Here is a 22,706-nt window from a genome sequence, read left to right on the forward strand (position 1 = left end):
TCAGTAGATGCTTCACCGTGCCTCTAGGCCAAGTTTATTCTGTTACTTTTTTTTTTTTTAAGAGACAAAGTCAAGAAATGGGAGGTGTTTTTTTTTGTTTTTTTTTTTTTTTTTTGTTTTTTTTTTTTGCGTCACAAATGAACATAATTGTAAGGCAATCTTAGGCAAATGACAAGGGGAAGTTAAGTGTCTAGGTGATTCCATAACAAGCATAGATGATCTTAAGAATATTAGTGACACTGTTTGAAAAGTTGTGTGTGTGTGTATGTGTGTGTGCTTGTGTGCATATAGGGAGTATGGAGTCTGTGTGTGTGTGTGAGTGTGTGTGTGTGTGTAGGGAAGTGGAGCATGTATCTGTGAGTGAGTGTGTGATTTTGTGTATGTATGTGTATGAGTTTATGTATTTAAGGTTTTGTGTATGTGTGTGAAATGCATATGTGTATGGTGCATGTGTGTTATTTTGTCTGTGTACATGGCATATGTGTATGGTGTGTGTCTGTCTGTCTGTGTGCTTGTGTGTATGTTTTTATACCTGTGTGCGTGGTGTGTGTATGTGTTTATACCTGTGTGTGTGGTGTGTGTGTGTGTGTACATGTGTGTGTGTGAGTGAGTGTGTAATACAGTCATAAGCAGGCAGACAATTACCTTATCATCAAGTCAAATCAAATGTCATCCAGTATGGAGGCTACTTACAGTTGTGACATGTGGCAAGAGAAAGCAAAGAAAATGTTAAAGGCCTCCTACCCAGGTGGTAGCCAACTTAATGTCAGGAGAAACTTTCATCATCACTGGCTGTCATTCACAGCATAGTTCTCTGTTAAGAGACAAGATAACTGCTGTGGTTAAACAGCACTGGATCGAAACTGTGTCAGAAGTGGCTAACATTACAGTTGAATCTAGTGCTAACATGACAGACTATATGTATACAACTACAAGTATTACTTATACAAGTATGTGTACAACTACTCGGATTAAAGGCTTGTGCCACCAACACCTGGCTTCAATTATATAATTTATGATAAACATTGTTTTCACATAATTTATCTTCATTTTCTTTTTAATACAGTCTACTTTATTTGTTTTATTGAAAACAGAAAATTTTTCTCACATTATATATCCTGACTATGATTACTTCTTCCTCTACTCCTCTCCATTCCTCGCCATCTCCCTGAAGGAAGGACCCAATGTAACTAATTCCATCTTGTGTTCAAACTCCATCGTCCAGCATGTCCTTAGTTTGAACTTAGTAACTTGAAAAACCACAACTCGCTTCAGGAACTAAGACACCCCAAAGCAAAAGACACTCCACCCATGCCCAGTGTCATGTCCCAGGCAAATGACTCAAGTTAACCACAATTATATGTGGCAAGTTGAAATTGTCACTAGCTACAATTTTTAATGTAAGCTATGATTCCTGAAATGTCAAACAATCATGTAGCTGCCAAGTTGGAAAGGCCCGCCCCCTGCCTAAATTGTATAAAAGGTAAGGCTGACACCATCTCAGCACCTTCCACGCTCATTGGAGAGGAGGAGAGGTCCAAGCTTGAACCTGAATAGAGACTCTTTGTTTTTGCATATGAGTTGGACTCCTGGTGGACTTTGGTAGTTTGTAGGGATCCCTGGGGTCTAGGTGTATCACTCCCCACCCCTCCAGATTCACCCTTTTTCTGTGTATTAGAAAACAAATAGGCTTCTATGAGATAATAATATAGTAAGAAAAAACAAACAGGCCTATAAGGGATAATATAAAATATGGAAAGAGAATAAAACAGAACAGAATAGAGAAGAATAGGAATACAACAGAGTAGACTAGACTAGTCTATCAACCATGCTTTGTATTTTTCTCTAAAGACAGCAATCATAATAAAGCTTGGTTCATATATGCTGTCTACTCCTAAATTCAGACTTTGTCAACTTTATACTGCACCTGTGTCTTCTTGTGCAGAAATATTTTGTTATATAACATGTTGAGGAAACAAAGAAATACAGAATCTTCTCTAAAGACTCACCCTGTTAAATATTTTTGAGAAATATTTCATTTAAAAAGAAGCAAAGATATACTTGTTATAGTTTACACTGGCCTTGTTATATGTCCCAAAACCTCACTCTCTTTAATGCTAGAATGTTATGCATACGCCAACAAGTTTAATTATAAATTGGAGTTTTGAAAAATACTGCATTTCCCAAATATTTTAATGTTTCCCTCCTTGACACTGAAAAAACAAAACCAAAAAAACCAGAGCAAAACAAACAAACAAAACAAAAAACAATAAAAAACAAAATATGCTGTACAATGATAGTGTATGCCCTTAATTATAACACCCAGGAAGCAGAGGCAGGCAGATCTCATAAGTTCGAGGCCAGCCTGGTCCTCAGAGTTCCAGAACAGCCTGGGCTATGCAGAGAAAACTCTGTTTGGAAAAACAAAACAATGGTTAAAAAAAATGTAACACTCTTAGATACCACATTCTTCTTAACAGAAACTGATCACTTTTATAAAATAGTGTAAGTTATCACACAATCTATCTTAATTTTCAAATAAAAAATGGAGCTTACTTCCTATCATAATCCATTTGAATGATACTATTTAAAAATCATTTTATCTGCTGTGTCAAAATAAAAGATAAAATTGAAATAAAATTGAATACATCAAAAGAAGACACTAAGCTAAAAATTAGCAAGAGTAAAACCTTACTTCTGCTATTGCATTTGTAAGTAAATTCTCTGAAGACAGAACTTACTGCTTTTGCTAAATCCACACAAAAATAAAATATACAGTTTATAGTTTAGTAGACACTCTCTACCTGTGAGTAAAATGTAGGGCCTTAGCCACTTTAACAGTCAACACTTTGATGAATGTTGGTTTGCAATTTGCAAGAACAAGAGTACAGCCCTTGGTGCAAGAGCACTATTCTAGGAAATCTCTGCCACCTAGTGCCCAGAAGCCATCCCACAGCCTCTCAGTGATGCCGCCTAATTGCCTTCTGTGTTATATTTGGGTTTCAGAGAATCATTCTTGAGCGTGTCTAGGTCAGTTGGAAGTAATAATTTGAAGAGGGAATAATACACGCACTGCATTTCATAAAAGCATCTGGCCTGAGAATCAATACAACATTTCATTTTCATTTTAGCAGCACTTTAAATTAAAATCCCATTTATAAATGTTTTAATATGGCAATAAGAGACTCCTGGGTGTGTTTTAGCCTTTCATTAATATACGCCTCCAGTGTGTTGCAAGATACAGGCTTACCAAATAAGTCCCTTTGACCATTCAAGTGATAATTAATGATGCAATAAAGCAAAGCCTAGGGTGCCTTAATGAAAACAAAATGCAATTCTTTAATTTGAAAAATAAAACGTTTTATTTCCCCTTCAAGTAGCACTTAAGGATATGAATAAAATAAGCACCAATGGATCCGAAGAAATAACAAACCTTTAGTCATATTTTCAAGCATAACCCACACATACACACACACCTACATTGCAGCTTTAGCTTTAGATTTAATTATTGTCAGTTTAATTTTATACCAGTGGAGGAGGATAGAACATGGGATGGCTGTCAGTGGATACATTATAAAGCAATATTATTAAAATACCTTTAAAAGTTAAAAGCCAAATACACTACTACATCATTCTTGACTCTGTGCTTGCTTTCTCTGGTTTAGTTTGGTTTTTAAATGTCTATTCTGATGACTGGTTTTCTAAAAGCAGAAAACAGGAGCGGTAAAGGATGCTATCCGTGTTTTCTGCAAGGTATCTCCCTACGAGTCCAAGATGAGACAGAACTGAGCAGTGGACTATCTCTCCCACCTCAGTCCACGTGACGTTCACAGGAGAAGCAAGATGGCCGTCATGTCAACCCTTTCTGCCAGGCCTGGAACTGAGCCTTTCTCACCTTCCAGTCAGTGGCCTGTCTTAATGAAGGACCACTGCACATACCTCTGTGAAAAAAATCTCACTGTGATGAGCAGGTCTTCTCTGCACTTTTGCACTGTTAAGACTTCTCGTCTGAGCAATTCTAAATGACACAATGGCTTGCTAACCTACTATACCGTTCAATTACTGAACTGTTCTCACAAGATTATTTTAACACATGGAAAACTATTAAAATTAGCAAAAATTTCCAGCATCAGAGAGTATCAGAGTAATGGAATAACTTATCCCTCACTTTTTTCCTCTGCCTCACCAAAGTTTGTTTGATGTCTAACAGCAACTAGTTACAAAAAAAAGCATACACTGGTTAAATAAAACATTAGCCTTAAGCAAGAGATGTCAAGAAACCCCTCTAAATTGCTTGTCATGATAGCAGGTTGGTGAGCACCAAAAAAATCAATGTCATAATTGCAAAGGATATGTTGACACTTTAGAATGGTAATATAGGAGCAAAAACTACCATGATGGAGCACAAATAATATCTGTTGTTTGCCTGCATCTTTATGAGGAAATAAAGGCTTCTCAGACATCACTAGGCTCTTAAAGGAGTGACATTTAAAAAAAAACAGTGAAATACAAATACTAACACAAACTGTAATAAAGCCAAGAACCCATGAATTTGCATGTGTGTTTATGTAAACTGGATAGAAAATTTTCCAAAAAGTCATTATTACTTTATGTGATTATTGTATTCACTCTTCTGTTTTTTTTTTTTTTAATTATTGAAAAAATAAGCAGAGGGCCACTAAAATGACTCACTGTTAACACAGTTAAGGATGCTCACTGAATGAGCCTGGCAATTGAGAGTTCAATTCCCAGAAGCCAGTAAAGTGGAAAGGAAAAAAAGGACTCTGTAAAGTTGTCTGTTGACACAAACATATGTGCAAAGCACAAGCATACATACACACACACACGTGCATACTTACCCATACATGTATACACACACAGAAACATATACATATCACATACAAATGAAAAATTAAAAAAGAAGTTTTCTAGAATTGATTTTTCAATACCCTAAAAGGTCATAGTTTCAGAATTTGAAAGTCCTTTATAGGACTACCTTCATTTTAAATTTTTATGACCACGATGAACTGCTTGAACTATCTTATCCACACTTACAAGAGTTAATGGTCTCTCAGCAAAAACTCTTGTATGCATTAGTCTAAAATTTAATAATAAGGGTGTTGGAGAGATGGCTCGGTGGCTAAGAGCACTAACTACTCTTCACAAAACCTGGTTTCTATTCCCAGCTGCTACAAAGCAACTCACGATGCTCTCTAAATCATAGTTTTAAAGTACAGCCATCATACTGGGAGGAAAGGCAGCCTTGGTAGCTGTAGCTGTGACAAGAGTGTCATGAGATGCCAGGTGGTGGTGGCGCACGCCTTTAACTCCCAGCACTTGGGAGGCAGAGGCAGGCGGATTTCTGAGTTCGAGGCTAGCCTGGTCTACAGAGTGAGTTCCAGGACAGCCAGACCCTGTCTCGAAAAAACAACAACAACAACAAAAAACCCCCCCCAAAAAAAAAACAAAAACAAAATACAACAACAAAAAAAGAGTGTCATGAGATGGCTGGCCATGTTTAGCATGTAATCAGGAAGCAGAGATGAATATTACTGATCACCTAGTCAACTCTCATGTTTTAGTTTATATATCTAGTCTAGGGCTCCAGTCCCACATAGTGGAGCCCACATTCAAGGCCAGACTCTCCCAATTAAACCCTTCTGGAAATATTCTGTCACACTACCCCAGAGATATGTCTTCTAGGTTATGAACATTAATCATTATGTATTTAATACTATACATGATATAGATCTAAAATAACATAAACAGTGTTCAATAATATATATAGTTTCTGTGTTTGAAATCCTATATTTTTATGTTCATTGATTTTTCTTTTTTTTTTTCTTTTTTTGGTTTTTCGTGACAGGGTTTCTCTGTATAGCCTTGGCTGTCCTGGAACTCACTCAGTAGACCAGGCTGGCCTCAAACTCAGAAATCCGCCTGCCTCTGCCTCCCAAGTGCTGGGATTAAAGGCGTGTGCCACCACCACCTGTACATTTATCTTGAGTGTGTGTGTGTGTGTGTGTGTGTGTGTGTGTGTTTACGTATGTGGTTGGATATTTGTGTCCCAAGGTAAGCATGCAGAGACCTTAGCAAAACATTCAGGTGTTGGTTTTCAACTTCTACTGTGTAGGTTCCAAAGGTTGAACTCAAACCATCAAGCTTGACTGCATGGACATTTAGCCATGGGCTGACCTCACTACACCATATATTTGAATTGCACATGGACAGTTTTCTTAACTCACTCCTCTGGGACAATTCAAAACTGCAACTTAGAAGTTAGGGAGATGGCTCCATAAGTAAAATAGAGCTATTTAAGTGTTGGTTAAAGGTCAGATTCCCAGAAAACTTGTAGAAGCCAAGGGAGTGTAATAGCTACATGTAGCCCCAGTGCATAAAAGTCTGAGACAGACCATTCCCCAGAGCAAGATGTTTAGGACAGATTCACTATAACTTCACGCTAGCAGTTCAGTAGGATACCATGACTTAGTGTATAAAGCAGAGACCAATGAAGGAAAACACCTGACTGCAGGCTCCCTCCAATGGGGGAAGACACATGCAACAGTAACCCAAACCTACAAGTCCCTAAACATAAACATATGAGCATGCATATGCATGCATGTGCAAAAAAATGCACCAAATAATAGTGTTGCTGTTTAAGTATGTGGCATGAAGGGAAGAAGAACCCAGGTAGAGAAAGTTCTTACCTCTCTGGGCCACTATGGCATTCTGGGTTCAAACACTAGAGTGGCAATGACTGTTTATACTTAAGTTTTAGTGTTTTACATTACTAAGTACATAATTTTGTATGTATCATGTCTCTACGTTGCAACTAACAATATTAACCTTGCTTGCTGCCACCATAATGCCTTCTCCATAGAAGCAGCAGTTAGAACTGTCTCTACTGTTGATACAACTTTGTCACATGTGGTAATTGCTGCATGGGGATGTGTACTTGTCAATCCCTTTACATCTCTTCCCACTGTTCTTGGAACAATCACTTGATTCTGTCATTAACAACAAGGCATATACAGTAATTTCAAAGACATTTCTTTTGCAACAGCCAGAAAACTTGTTTAAAGGAGAACAACATATGTAAGGGACACAATAAAAAATCATGTCAAAGATAGAATTCTGTACTGATCCAGGCCAATAAACAACTGACAACTCTGAGTTGTGTTATACATATCTGATGGCTAGCGTTTCAGAAACAAAGCATCCAGGAAACACACACATACACACACACACTCACACACACAAACACACAATATACAAACACACACACACATATGCACACATATACTCACAAACACACACAGAGAGAAAGACAGAGAGAGAGAGAGAGAGAAAGAGAGAGAGAGAGAGAGAGAGAGAGAGAGAGAGAGAGAGAGAGAGAGAATATCATGGAGAGTTTGTCTGCTTGGCATCTGGATTACATTTAGATAAGACCAGGAGAGTAGCAATGAAATTAAACAACTTCTTACTATGAACACACTTCCATTTTGATTCAATTACAAGCCCATCAAAACCTCCCTGTATTGTTTCAATTTAAGAGCATTTCCCAGAAAAGAGAAACCAGCAGAAAATTCAGTCTGCAGACTAAAATCTAACAAGTATGTACATTGTCTTTGGCTTGAATAATAATTATACATATATATGTGAAAGGTTGATATACTTTTAAATAAAATAAGAAAATTTAGAATTGTCATTAAAACCTGGCAAAGCATCAGGCCATATTCTCACAGAGAGACTTTGTGAAATGACTGAGGGAAGATTTTGAAACATTCTAGACTTATAGACTCCACATGAAGATGAAAAGAATGAACAAACACACAGTGTAAGCCTGACATGGGAAGAAATTCACACAGCCTAACTGTTGGACACAATAAAATTAGCAAAGCATTATTTCAAATATGTAGGAAAAAATGTTATGAAACTCAATCCTGTATCTAAAAATTCCCTTGACAGTATGCTTGTCATTTGACTTACCTGTTCCTTTATTCTTCAGTTCAGATACAGTGGCCTTTCAAAGTAATTATAAACAAAAATGATTTGGCATACTCTAAACTCCACAGGGAAAAAAATAGTCATATTTTGGATTAGAATCCAGGAAATACAATCCATGAAATTACCACTTTGCACTGTTTTGTGCTAATGAAAATGTTCCTCAAGGATGATCTGTAGGGTCTCTAAATTCCTTTCTTCATTCTCAGTAGAGTGGCATGAATCTGAGCGGGGTGTTTCTATTTTAAACTTCAGCGGCTTGCTGGTTTCCATAAAGAAAGTCAACAGTGGGAATGATAGGTGAATGAGACAAATTAGATAGCTTTTTCTCACCGGGCTAATCGGTTCTCCTGTAGAGCTAAATCAAATGTCATTCTATTTCAGGATCATAAATCTACAGAAGTTACATGTTTATTTTTATCACTCATAGAACTGCTTACAAGGTGTGACACGCTGACACGCTTTCACGTGAAATGTTTACCAATATGCAACTATTGTCTCCCTGACAATGTCTTTCAAGAAACTTAATGTGGAATTTCACAAGTCAATCATGGAGTCAATCAAGACTCCACCCTATTATATGGTAAATTGTCTTTGAAAAACGTGAAATTGTCTTTATTATACAGATGAAGAAATAAAAATATTTCTCAGTATTAATGATTTGCTTCATTGCTAATGAAAGTATGAGTGAGATTATGATCCTCGCATTCTTATTTAGCAGAAGATGCCACCTCTTGGTTCAATAGCAATCATTTACCATATTTTGTAAATGATTTAGTAAAACACTGTTATGCAAAAGAACTGAATTTTACTAAAACTGGCACCATGTTACAATTCTTATTAGATAAACCTGACATTTTCAATATATTTATTCAATGAATTCTTGTGGAGAAACTGTAGTTCAAAGTACACAACAGCTGGTGTTACATACAGATTTCAGATATAGTACATAACATAGTGCAGATTCTGTGATATTACCAGATAATTAATCTTACAGATATTTCTATAAAATAGTAAGGTAACATATACTAATATATACTGTATATTGTATATTTTATTAAATATATCTTTTCAAGATACTAACATAACATTATTTCATTCTTTTGAAAAGTTTACCATCATATCCTTCAGTGAAGATTAGCCTACACTTTTGAAATTACATCTTTAAAAAGTCCTTATTACTAAAAACAAACCAATAATCTCCTCAGATTTGTGTTTGCTCTGCATCTTAAATTTATAATTACTTTTTCCTGATTCTAATGCTTCAACACTGAAAGAAGCTGTAACTATCTGACAGCCAGCTTTCAATTTGATGTACTAGATTTCATAGGTACTCTTCTGAGGACAACCTCACTGAGTAACAAAAGTATAGGCCACTGAAGTGGCCTGACCTACCAGCTATTAGTAGGCTACCTGCTTCAGCTCAAAGTCATGGTTTTCTCTCTGTTCTGGAGTGCTTGCCTCCAGAAAATCAATGTGTCTTTATCACCCAGGAGAGAGCTCCACTCTCTGACTGATCCTTGGAGTAGATGAAAATTCATAAGCCTGTTTCCTAAGGATATGTTTCCCTGTATGGGCTTAGGATATAAAATTAAAATCATTGGTTTAAACACTTGGGCCAAATCAATATAGCTAACATTTGCCCAGAAACTGGGTAAAATTATCTTAATGAGTAATTTGGAAGACTAAAAAAACAACAAAATTGTCTTTGTTTTACAAATAATGTAAGGATAGAGTATGTTCTTAATATTAATTTTATTAGTTTCCTTTCACCATGACTTTTTACATTAAAATTTCAGCATAAGTGACAATGCCACTGATTTTGCCACAATGTGGTTGACTTTTCACACAGAATAGGACCCAACACCAAACAGAACAAATAAGAGCTTACCCTAGATCGTGGGTTCTTAAAAAGAATATGGGCTATCATAAAATAATTTCAATAGTAACACTTTTTTAATATAAAGTGACCAAAATTAATAAAAATTACAAACTGTAATGAATCTCTGGTGCTTCTGGAAGAGTTTGCATGTGTTGTACCATGTGACTTTACTGCAAAGTTTGGGAACAGGCTCTTTGTACTGTACCTGCCAGGATGCCTCACATATCCAATTCATACCATGTGCAATAACATGACTCTGATGTCAGACTAGCACGTGTGTGTGTGTGTGTATGTATGTATGTATGTGTGTGCACATGCATGTGTACATGTAGGATAGAGAGACAGAGACAAAAATACAGAGACACAGAGACAGGAATTCAGAGATAGAGTCAAAGGGTATTATCAAAAGAATAGATAATAAAGAAAAACAGACACAAGAACAAATCCTACAAGAAATTTAAAAATATTGAAAACAAGTCTTAGGGGAAAAACTCTTGTTCAATTTAACAAATAAAAAAACATCTTTTCTGATATAATGACAGTAAGAGTCACCTAGGAGCTGTCCACCCAAAAGTTTACAGTTTATCTGAAACTACTGTTCCAGACACATGCACTGAAGGATATGGATCTCTGTGAGTCACTAGATACCTTCTGTTCTTTCCATTTTTCATAGTCAATGAAAATGAAATAACAACAGTGCCGTACAAGTCAGAATACTGAGAACTTTTGTAGAATAAAAGTATGAGTCATGTACACAAGTGAAAGCTCTTGGGGTGTGGTCTGTCATGTGAGGTGAAATGGAGAGGCGACAGGGGAAAAAATATAGTGATGAACATGACCTTTTAATCAGTCAGAAACAGGAACCACAGTCACATGAGTGTGTGTGCGCGTGTGTGTTTGTGAGTATGTAATGCTTTTAGCAAAGATATTCTTTTCTTTTTTGATAGTCTATTTTACGTACTTAATGCCCTACTTAGTTTGTTAGTCTTCAAAACTAAAAATCACTTCCAATCTTAATAACCTTTGTAGATAGAGATGCTATCTACATTTAGTAGTTGATTCAAGATGGAGCAGCAACCAGATCTCTTGTATTACATACAAAAAAAAAAAAAAGAAAGAAAGAATTGTCAATGACATAAGAGTGCCTCATGGAACTGAAGTTTATGTAAAGGAACTAAATGTGGATAGAAAATGAGGATGGAGCCATGTATACCAACCTTTTACCAGGATTCTCCCTTGATACTTCTGTACTATAAGGTTCATCTTCTCACCTTCCTTAAAAAGTAGTTTTCAGGTACACATGGTCATCGAGAATTACTTGAGAGAACAGTGAAGTATTAAAGTGTGTAAAGGGTCAAAGTACATCCATGTTTCTCTCCATACATGGAGAAATCTAAGTGGCTGTGATTTCTCTGTGGCTTCAGTTCCTAAGATGTAGCCTTCCTCTGCATTCCTTTCTGACTTCTACCTATAACTTCTAGCCGAACATGAATGAACTCAGCTTCATGAAAGGGGTCTTGGTCTCTGAAAATTTTACCTCTTCTCCTTGTCTCTCTGCTTAGAATTAAACACAAATAGCAGTGTTAGAATATGTGTTGGCTGATGTTGATTGTAAACTCAATCAGATACAGAATCCCAATAGAAACAGACCTCTCTCTGGTCATGCTTGCAAGGGAACCTCTTGACTAAGTTAATTATATAAAGGTCCACACTAGTACATGAACAACATTTCCATAGGATAAAATTTTAGACTTCAACAAACAAGAGAAAGTGAACTAAATCCCAACATTCCTCTTTCTATCATTCCTGTGTATGCAATGATGCCTTCAAACACTATCTTGTCCTCGAGATGGTAGACTGTTCAAAACTTTAAGCCCAAATAAATCCTTCCATCCTAAAGATGCTTTGTTCATGTATCTAATTATGGTGATGAAAACTGTGATTAACATGAGACAGCAATGAAAGCCTTGTTTCTATGAGGCACAGTCAGGATTTCAGTCATTAAGTGAGAAACTTGTATGTGATATGTTGAGTAGAAACAAATAAGAAAATAATAACACAGTGTAATCTTCCTTGTTGGAAGCTGACTTGTATCAGAATGCGGCTACCAGTTTTGCAGCCATCTCGAGCCATATACCCTGACATGAAACTTGTTTTTCAATAGCCTACAACAGCTGAAGCACACTCTGATATTCCACATATCTTGTTTTGCTGTTTAGTGCCCCCAGCTGCAAGGCACACGTGGTATCCATGCCTGCAAGGGGCACGGTGCACATGCTATCCACGTTATACATGCCTGTAAGGCTTAAGTCATATCCACACCTCTGAGGCACATGGTATCCACACGCCTACAAGGCACGTGGCAAAGGTGTATAAATAACCCAGACTTCCCTTCAGAGAGGGAGACAATGAGAGAGAAAAGGAGAGATAATAAGGGAGACAATGAGAGAGAAAAGGAGAGACAATAAATGAGAGACTTGATCAGAATCTCTGTCTTGTCTCCATTCTTTGCATCTTTTCCCCTTTATTCTCTCTCTCTCTCTCTCTCTCTCTCTCTCTCTCTCTCTCTCTCTCTCGCTCTCTCTCTCTCTCTCTCTCTTTCTCTCTCTCTCTCGACCCTGGCCCACAGACTGAAACGGTAGAGCAGTCCAGGACATTTTGGCCCCCAAGCATGGAGTGGAGAGAGCCACAACATTTTGTTGCCCAACGTGGGGCAGAATGGTCTGCAACACAGTGGCCGCCAAGCGTGGTCAGAGTACGGGTCTCGATACTTCCTCTCAGCTTTGGCTAAAAACTATTCTTTATAAGATCTTATGAAGCTGTCTGCATTTACACAAAGTTTATTTAGGGACATACAAGTATCAAAAAGTGGAGAGAAATGCTTGTAAGAAAAGTATCCGTATTACAAATAATGTCTCTAATTATTTTATCTGGCCACTGATATTCATTATTGGTAATGCATAGGAAAAAAGAAAATAGAATGAATTAGCATTTATTTTTTTATTTCAAGAATACAAAATTGAGCTGCTACCCAAAAGATACTATCCTACTGTATGTAAAATATGTTCTCAATATTTAAAATAAAGAAAGTTAATTATCGAGTTGTAATTTCTCATGTTTTACCAGTAACATGTGAACATATCACTGAAAACTTTGGCTCTTACTTTAAAATAACTACAAACTGAGTAAAAGTCCAACTAAAATAATATTACAACTGGGCCATCACTCTTTTCTTTTAAACTTCTGGTTTTACAACATAGAAATGATCATAGCTATTACTTCAGTAAAAATAACACAGAATATAGCTCCAGAGAGTAAACCATTTCCTGATCAATCTATACCTTCAGCAATTAGAAGAAGGTGTGGCACATACTTGTGACACAAATACATTTTCTTAAGTTAATGACTGAATGTAAAAATAATAACTACACTAAGAGATCACTAACATTTACCTAGAATGTTATGAACCAAAGGGTTAAGTTTGTCAGGCTTATCCCAACACCCATACACAAATGTGAAGTATGACTGGACTTAGTGGTTAAAATCTAAGACATGGAGTTAAGAAGGGGTTCTTGGAGGAGCTGGGGTGACTCTATTCAAAATACATTGTATGAATATATGAAAAAATTAAATAGTAAGCTTAAAATATTAAAAATAAAAAATTAAGAAATCTTCTGACAAAATTAAATTATAGAAAACAAACAAAAACGAAGTTTTTAGGCCTTGAAAAAGTGGCTTGACTAGATATCTCCCACAGGAAGAGACATAGCCAGCACATATACAAAAACAAACTGGAACCACCATCTGCACATCACCAATTATCTAGAAAATAAAGATTAAAACCAAAAAGCAGATGAGTAATATGGCTCGTTCACTCTCATCATGTGAATGTTGTGGAGTCACAGGGACCTAAGATGGCCATAGAGCCTAAGAGATGGCTCAGTGGTTAAGGCAACTGGTTGCTCTTCTAGAGTACCTGTGTTCAATTCCCAACACCTACATGACAGCTCACAACTGCTGTGACTCCAGTTTCTAGGGATTCAACACACATGTAGGCAAAATGCCAAATCAATTAATATTAATTAATTAATTAATTAATTACATGAGTTTGAAAAAGTGCATCTGTGGTTAGAAGCTTAGAAGTACTTGCTGCTCTTGCAGAGGGCCTAAATTTGATTCTCAACACCCACATCAAGCAGATAACAGCAGGGTATATGTGCAAATACATCCATGGAAACACACACAAACATAAAATTAAAAAAAAAGAAAAGAAGAGATTAGAAAATGAAGGAAGGAAACATTATGGCTAATCTTTATTTAGAAGTTGATCGGATTCAGAAACATCTAGTAGACTGGTAAGTTACACTTCAGGGTGTGTCTATGGAGGTCTTTTGAGGGGCGTTAACTGAAAAATACTCCTCCTGACTATAGGAAATTTTCGTGGACAATATAAAAGAAAGAAGAGGGAAAGTGGGAAGCCAGCAAACAACAACAGATCTTCTTCCCTTGCTCTCTAGTTAGCCATCTATCATGTTCTGGCTCACATTTCCACTGCTATAGGATATGCCCAAGCATATAGGGCCAACCACATAAGGACCAACCTCTTTGAAATGGGGTTAAAATAAATATTTTCCCATTAAGTTGTTCTGTCAGGGTGTTGTTGTTGTGGTGGTGGTGGCTATTTTGCAGTGGCAAATAAAACTAGTATAATTATGATTATGAGTTTAATTAGGTCATAAGGACTCTATAGGGTATTGGTACAGAAGTCATTTGTGTTATATACTGGACAATATTTTGTCTCTGTTTCATCCTTCTCTAGGAACTTTGTGGGGTGCTTAGTTTAAAAACATAAAATGAATTAATTTAGCAGACATATCAACAACACATATTAAGACTTGTGTTTGGTTAGTGGTAGCTAGTTTTACCCAGATTTTATGAGGGAAAAGAGCAAAGAGTTTAGCAGAAGAATTTCCAAGTACAGTCTGGCTATCAATGGAAGGAATGTACTTCCTATAGATATGGAAGGTGTGGTTATTAAATATAGCATGGCCATTAAGGAGAATACAAGCACGCTGCACTGGAACAGTAAGAGTTGTTGTGAAAACATCTCAGAAGTTGGAAAGACCTCACCAAGTTCAGTCACTGAAGTATAAAACTGTAAACTCAATTGAATGGTGAAAGAGCCAAGCTACTGGATGACCTGCATGTCCAGGACCATCTAGATAGTGTTTTGAAAGGTTAGTCACCCAGGGAAAATTGTGGCTATTAGCAGCTGTAATCCAAAGAGACCCAGATGTTACTTGAGTCAGCTGCAGACTTTGGCATTGTACATAGGACATTAGTTTTTCAAACATGCACAGTGTAAGAGTTTAAAGTTGTGATCACTTTCATCAAGATTTTGGAGGAAAGCTTCTAGTACCAGCCATTAAACTTCAGGATCAGATTCCCTGAAAGCACCAAAGAAAAAGAGTAGTACATAAAACTATGAGTGGGAAGTATAAGTTGCCACAAATGTGTAACACCTCCTAAGAAAGAGAGTCCATAGGGAGGTATTGCTGTATCTGCTTAGAGTTCAGATCTGAACACATGTGTCCCAGACGCCTGTCATAGCACTAGAGCATTTAAATTTGCTGTTTAATGACATTCGTACCTCTGTCCCATCCCTCCATTTATGGGCCATCTTTCTTACTTTTTGGAATGAAGATATTCCTCTACAGCATTGTAGATTAACATAACATGTTTCTTACCATTTCATGTTCCATGGACTCACAACTAAAGGCTTATATTGAATCTTGAGGAGATTTGAACAAAGTTGGAGCCCTTAAAACATGGGTACCATAGAAACTGAACTGAACATATTTTTTCATTACAAATTAAACATGAGACTTTTGCAAGGTCCAGGATGGACATTACAATTTAGTGAATTGTTTTGAATAGCAAGTTATCAATGAATAAATTTGTAACAATTGGTCTTTATTATCAACTTGATTAGATTCAGCATCACTAAGGAAATTGATGAGAAACACCTGAGTCTATGAAAGCAATCTCAGAGACAACTAAATGAAGGAACAACACCACCCCATTGACAGCGAGCCTGGGTAAATAAAAATGGAGAATGCCAACCAAGTAGAAGCATCCTGTCTCTCCACAATCTTCCCAGCCCCCAACCTCCTCCTGCATTCTTGTCAGTCATGATGTAAAATAGTTATCTTCTATCTCATACTCTCATTATTAGAACGTTCTTCCCAAGCCCATGGGGCCATGTGACTGTAGAGTGAGCTCTCTAAAGCAGCCATCCAACTATAAAAAGAAGTGAATTTATTTTACATCAATAAACTCCATCCTCCAACTTCCTTTATCCAGAGAAACAGATTTTGATCTAGGTGAGATATTTTTCAAGTTTATTTTGCCTCCAAAACTTTTTCATCTTCAAACTGAAAAAGACAACCTCAAATCAAATTACACTATGTTTTAAACAAAGAAACACTAACTTTAAGCTATTATGTTTTCATTGTATTTTCCTTTAAGTAGCTTAAGTAAGTCTCATTTTACGTTAGGATCGCGCATGGTCCTCACTGATGTTCACAAACTAGGGTTTCTAAAATGGTTCTAGAGGTTATTTAAAATGCATCCTTTAAATTATACATATTTTTCAAACAATTTACCCACCTTAAAGTAAATGATGTAAGTGGGTGGATTTAGCTGTTTTAACTTCTCTGCTCAAATTTATATATGATACTTTCACTCATGGATTCCATCACACTTGAGCAAAACATCAAAAAGTGGTATATTTTATTTAAGTGCAATCATCATTTGTGTATATATTGAAAAGTTAGTGACACTGAAAAATTTACACAAACTCTATATTTCTTATCACTTAAAATAAATATAAGAAAGTAATAAAGGTGAATAATAACTTTTCTAAGAAAATAAAAGAACTTCTTTTTTCTCTGTAGCTATGATCTGCTGCTGCCCCTCTGTCGATAATCCAGACATATGCGTAGCTTTATGAGAGCATGACTACAACTGTGATAAGACGTTGTACAAAGTTAGCATAACTATTGGTTTGTGAGTCAGAGCAGTCACCCTGCTTGGCAGATAGAGGGGTTCTGTCACACAAGTGAGTGTATAGCTGTTGCCACTGGATGGCAACCCAAGACCCAGAAAGAGCAGGAAAGCTCTGAGAACAGCAGAAGGAACACTGGCACTTCAAAGGAATTCAAGAGGATCTCACTTTAAGAAATTATCCTGTTGTAAAACTATATGCAGTTATACTGTTTGTGAAGTGACGGTGAGCTGTTTTAACATGAGTTATTATTCAACAAAATATCAATGTAATTTTACGAAAAGATATCTAAATTGATAGCCCGTTATTTTTCATCAGGACTCAGAATAGAGTAGAATGATGTTTTAAGTATAGCTTCAAAGCTCCTCCTTTGAAGCAGCCTTCATTTACAGAGAGAAGTGTAGACGTGGGAACTGACTGCTGTTTGCTGCAGGCTGACTTCAGGACAAGAGGCTGTCCACATTAAAAAGCATGGCTTTCAAAGTAGGCACAATTAATTCCCACACCATAAACTTAATCCTGAGTGGGATAGACTCTTTCTTACATATGTAGGGCTTTCCTTATATATAAATGAGAAAATGTTCTAAACAAGTTTAGACTTGTTTATTGAGTATTTAAAACAGTAAATTCCTCTTTTAAGGAATTGTGACACAAAAATGACCATTAAATCACAAAGGCTTTGTCACATTGCCTTGATGAGCACTCGCTAAACTGGAAAGCAAAGCTGCATGGGCAAATGCAACCTAGGTAAGATTAACGGCCCACTTTACATAGGGATGCTTCTTGACATATGTCACTGCAGAATAAGCTGAAAATCGGGGATCAGGCCAGCCAATGGTGAGTCTGAAGATGAGGAAGAGTACTCTGCTTAACCTTGGCTTCAGTCTAATATTTTCAGAAGGAAGTAAAGAGAGAGGGGGGAGAGAAGGAGATAGGAAGAGTCTAATCAATAATAAAAAAAGGGATGGAGAAAGACTCCCAAAGATGACCTCTGACCTCTACTGGCGGATGTGCACACACATGAATGATCCCTTGACACAGACAAAACCTAAAAATATAAGAAACAAGAAGAAAAAAAAAGTGATGTGTGGCAGAAATGGAGGAAACCTACCCTAATTTTCTCCTGAAACTCCATCCTAACATACGAACAATTGAGACAGGTGTAACAGGCGAGCGTGTGGACATTAATAATGTTAAAGTCTTTGGGAGCGAGTCCCCATTCTTTGGTTTGAAGACTCAGTTTTGGAAGGTTCATTAAGCTGCTTACACCACCAAACCAAATAACATGAGCAGTGTTCCAGCTCCCATCGAAAAGCTGAACGTGTTCAAAATCATGACCCATCTTATATAAAGTCATATTTTTAAATTTTAACTAACTAACTATTTTGTTCAGAGCCTGGAAAAAGTAAAATGCACATGAATTTTACGAGCGCTGTATAGTATATCCCAGCTTGTGTAATTTTCAGCAATAATTTGACGGAATTGATATTAGTCATCTTCTGTTATCTCCAAACGGCACAGATTCACTTTATGTGACTTCACACTCAATATCAACCTTGAAGCCAAATGCCTTCAGATCACTGATCCCCCAAAAGCTCAACTTTTAAACCAAAAACCAGAAGACATGGTTTTCTCCTACAAGGAAAGCTAGTTTCTAACAGGATAAAAATTAGCAGCAAAAAAGAAAAAGAAATTACAAGCAAACAACAGTTTCACTTGGGGCAACAAACTGTTTTCATTAAAGGCTAATTACGAACAATAACATCTCTTAAACAAGAGGATCACAAATGATACAAAAGTGTTGCTTCATGATTTTGTTGTGGTTTAAAAACAGAAACATGAAGAGCAATGTTGGTGGAAGAAGAAAGAAAATCTCCCTAAAAAAAGAAAGAACAAAATTGCTGATTTTTTAAATAATGAATTATATGTAGTCCTTAAGGTCCAAAGGTTAGCAAGAAGGGCTTTAAAAGGCAATTTTATTGGGCTGTTACATGTTACAACGGTAAAGTAGTTGTGTGTTAAGAAGGTCTAAGAATGTTTTTTGAAGACTTATATAAAGAGATGTAATCATTTCTAATGATTCCATGATGGTTGGAATGGCTGGGATTTGGATAATTAACTAGACTTCAACCCTGTCGTACTAGTTATACGAGGCAATATCTTGACACCGAAAAGACTTGATAGCTAAATTCACAAGTGTGCTGGTTTGAATGGGAAAATACCCTATGTATTTTCATGTTATTCATCTGTTTGCTTGATCAATGACATGTGTAAATTTTTAGCGACTGACAGGAAGCATAGTCATGGGAGTAACGTAGTCTCTGTCATCAGATTTCCAGGGTAAAACTTTAGTATGGCTAATGGTGTCACCAGTGAGGGGACAGCTCAGTGCTAGGTAGCCCTCTCTGAGACGTTCCTCAGGCCAAACAAAATTTTGGCACTTTCGCTGCAAAGAATATCAGGACTAACAAACATTGTGAAATAAAACTAGAAATTTTATTAGAGATATTTTCACATAAGATCAAGAATACTATAAAGAGAAAGAAGATGCACCAAAGTCTGTAAGGGAGACTTAGTGATTGGCTCTCCTGTCATTGGCTGTAGACACCATGCCTGTCATCAGTTAGGTTACATAATAAAAGCTTCTATGAAACTGGTTGTTCCATTCATTTAATATGTGACACATGATGTGGCTTTGGATAGAATTAGAGTTAGACAAAATAAGACCAGAAGCTCAGGTTGCATACCTATTGTTAGGGTATGTTCTTTCCTTAGAACAGGGTTTCTGATAAGTCCTGAGGAAACTGTCCATATACAGCTAAGAGGAAGGTCCAGACATTAATGACTATACAGATATCCCTGCTTCTTCTGCTGGCAAGAGGACATACCTAACTCCAAAGTGAAATTTCTCTCATTCTCTCTCTCATTGTCTCCCTTATTGTCTCTTTTACTGCACATGTACACATACACACACACACACACACCACACACACTACACACACACCTTCTACTCCCATTAAATTTTCTTAACCTATTTCATTGCTTCAAGAGGATCTTGAGTCAGGAACTGGAAATCTCCACTTACTTTTCTGAAAATTCCGTCCATAATAAAAACTTAGTAAAGTTGCTGTAGGCTAGGGTAGAGAGCACTTAGCTAGGACTAGTCTTCAGCTAACAGTAGTGAATTCTAACTTGATTAGATGTAATCTCATATTAATGTATAGACTCCCTTCCAAGCCTTTACATGGTCTTTTGACTTGATGAGCCACAGCCACTTGAACTTCATTTGCAGCTCACAGTTCCTGCTCCATCTCAGACAGCGTTTCTTCCCTGAAGCACGCCCACCACTCATGGCCTCAGCATCACCTTTTCTCACATATCTGAGTCTCTCATACTCAAGAACAAGGTAAACTCCTGAAAGATACAGGATTAAGTTGATTAATTAGATACAAGCAATCCCAAGTGTCTATACCAAGTGTAAGGGAGTCCCGAAGAAAGAAATGCCAGTTACTCAAACCTTGTAAACAAAAGCACCATGGTAACTTTGAAATACTTAGAGAGGAGAAAATCTCAACAATACTGAGAATGCTTGCTACGTTGACAAGTATGTAAAAGTTATTTGATGGGGCGTGGGCTGAAGACATGGTGTGAAGAACAAAAAGAGCAAGTCTAGGGGTGGCAAATCTTTCTTCCTCCTCTGAAGAAATTTATAAGCACTGAATTGCATTATTGATTTCTTAAATAATAATCACCTGTGTAGTGAAATAATTTGCAGGGAGGTGACAAGTATAGGAACGAATGTGTTTTAAAACCAAGAGGTGATAGGAAAAGAGACCATGAAAGCTGGGGGAGAGCGAGATATGGTAACCGCAGATGCCTGTCCAAGAATAGAACGAGTGCATTCTACTTTTAACCTCTGAATATAGTTTACATCTAGTACTTCTGGTAATCACAAATTATGCCAATTTGTATCATCAACTAGAATCAGCATTAGTTACAACCAAATGGGAGAAGAGTATTGACTTTACAAAAATACGCCTTAATTGTTCTGCGTTGGCAGTCAGATGCAATGTCATATGTTCTTCCTTTTATATAGTTTTTTTTTAGAATTATGTCTCTAAATCTATGATATTCATTGGGTTTGATATTACAGATGAGACCAAGTCCACTGTCTTTCGAAGGCTCATCCTCCTAGGTTACTGCCAGATCATAACAAATACTCATGTGTAGAATGTTTAAAACTTGTATTGAATAAATTGCTTTAAAGGTAGCTATAGGCATGTTTTTCTACCTATGACCAGTGTATCTTTATAGATACACTTATTCTTACAACATACATTTATTCCTCATACTTAATTCAGGATACTGTGCATGTGAATGCATACAATGAGCAGTTCTTTGGGCTAGTGACACTGTTACAAGCTTTTTACAATTTTTTCCTTTTTGCTATTAATTTTTTTTATTAGATATTTTCTTATTTACAATTATCCAATGTTATCCTCTCTCCCGGTTTCCTCCTTCAGAATTCTCTATCTCATCCCTCCCCCTGCTTTCTATGAGGGTGTTCCCCCACCCTCCCATCCATCTTGCCTTCCTGCCTGGCATTCCCCTACACTGGGCATCGAGCCTTCACAACCATTGCCTCTCCTCCCATTGATCCTAACAAGGCCATCCTATGCTACATGTGTGACTGGAGCACAATACCTCCATGTGTACCCTTTGGTTGGTGGTTTAGTCCCTAGGAGCTCTGGGAGAAGGGGGTTCATGTTGGTTGATATTGATTGTTCTTCCTATGGGTTGCAAACCCCTTCAACTCCTTCAGTCCTTTCTATAACTCCTCCATTGGGACTCGATGCTCAGTTCAATGGTTGGCTGAGAGCATCCACTCTGTATTTTTCAGGCTCTGAAAGAGTTTCTCAGAAACGCATATCAAGCTCCTGTCAGCATGCACTTCTTGGCATCCACCATAGTGTTTGTTTGGTGACAGAGGCTGGCAGGATGTGGAGAAAGAGGACCCTCCTTTACTGTTGGTAGTATTGCAAGCTGGTATTGAAAATCAGTTTGCAGCTCCTCAAAAATTGACATAGAATTACCTGAGAACCCAGCTTTACCACTCCTGGGCATATACCCAAAAGTCCCCAACATATAACAAGGACCATGCTCCACTATGTTCATAGCAACCTTACTTATAATAACCAGAAGCTGGAAAAAACCACAAAGGTCCTTCAACGAGGAATAGATGCAGAAAATGTGGTACATTTACACAATGGAGTACTACCCAGTCATAAAAATCAATTACTTCATGAAATTCTTAGCAATGGATGGATCTAGAAATATCATCCTGATGAGGTAAACCAATTACAAAAGAACACACATGGTATACACTCACTGATAAGTGGATATTAACCCAAAGCTTGGAACACCCAAGATACAATTCAGAGACCACCATGAAGCTCAAGAATAAGGATGGTGGAATATTTCAGTCCTTCTTAGAGGGGGAACAACAAAATACTCATGAAGAAATATGGAGAACAAAGTATGGAGCAGAGACTAGAGGAAAGGCTTTTTACATTCTAAATGCTGAGGGCTACAGTCACAATCATGGTGGACAAGCAGAAAAGTTGGGAGGAACTTGTGTATGGGAAACCCAAGTAACAATTTTCAGCTGACATCCTATAGGTTCAATTTTAGACGATGATTACAAAGTATATCAAATCATACATTATTTCAATATTACATGATGCTATATAGTCT

At 37.0% G+C, this 22,706-nt stretch overlaps 1 protein-coding gene across 1 annotated transcript in view; it reads right to left on the reverse strand.

Annotated features, from left to right (window-relative positions):
- Positions 1-22,706, reverse strand: part of Gpc5 (glypican 5) — a 1,248,052-nt gene that overhangs the window by 923,358 nt on the left and 301,988 nt on the right. The gene's annotated exons all lie outside the window — the stretch shown is intronic.

The sequence above is a fragment of the Arvicanthis niloticus genome, chromosome 3 (assembly GCF_011762505.2).
Source record: "Arvicanthis niloticus isolate mArvNil1 chromosome 3, mArvNil1.pat.X, whole genome shotgun sequence".
In the NCBI taxonomy this organism is placed as follows: Eukaryota; Metazoa; Chordata; class Mammalia; order Rodentia; family Muridae; genus Arvicanthis; species Arvicanthis niloticus.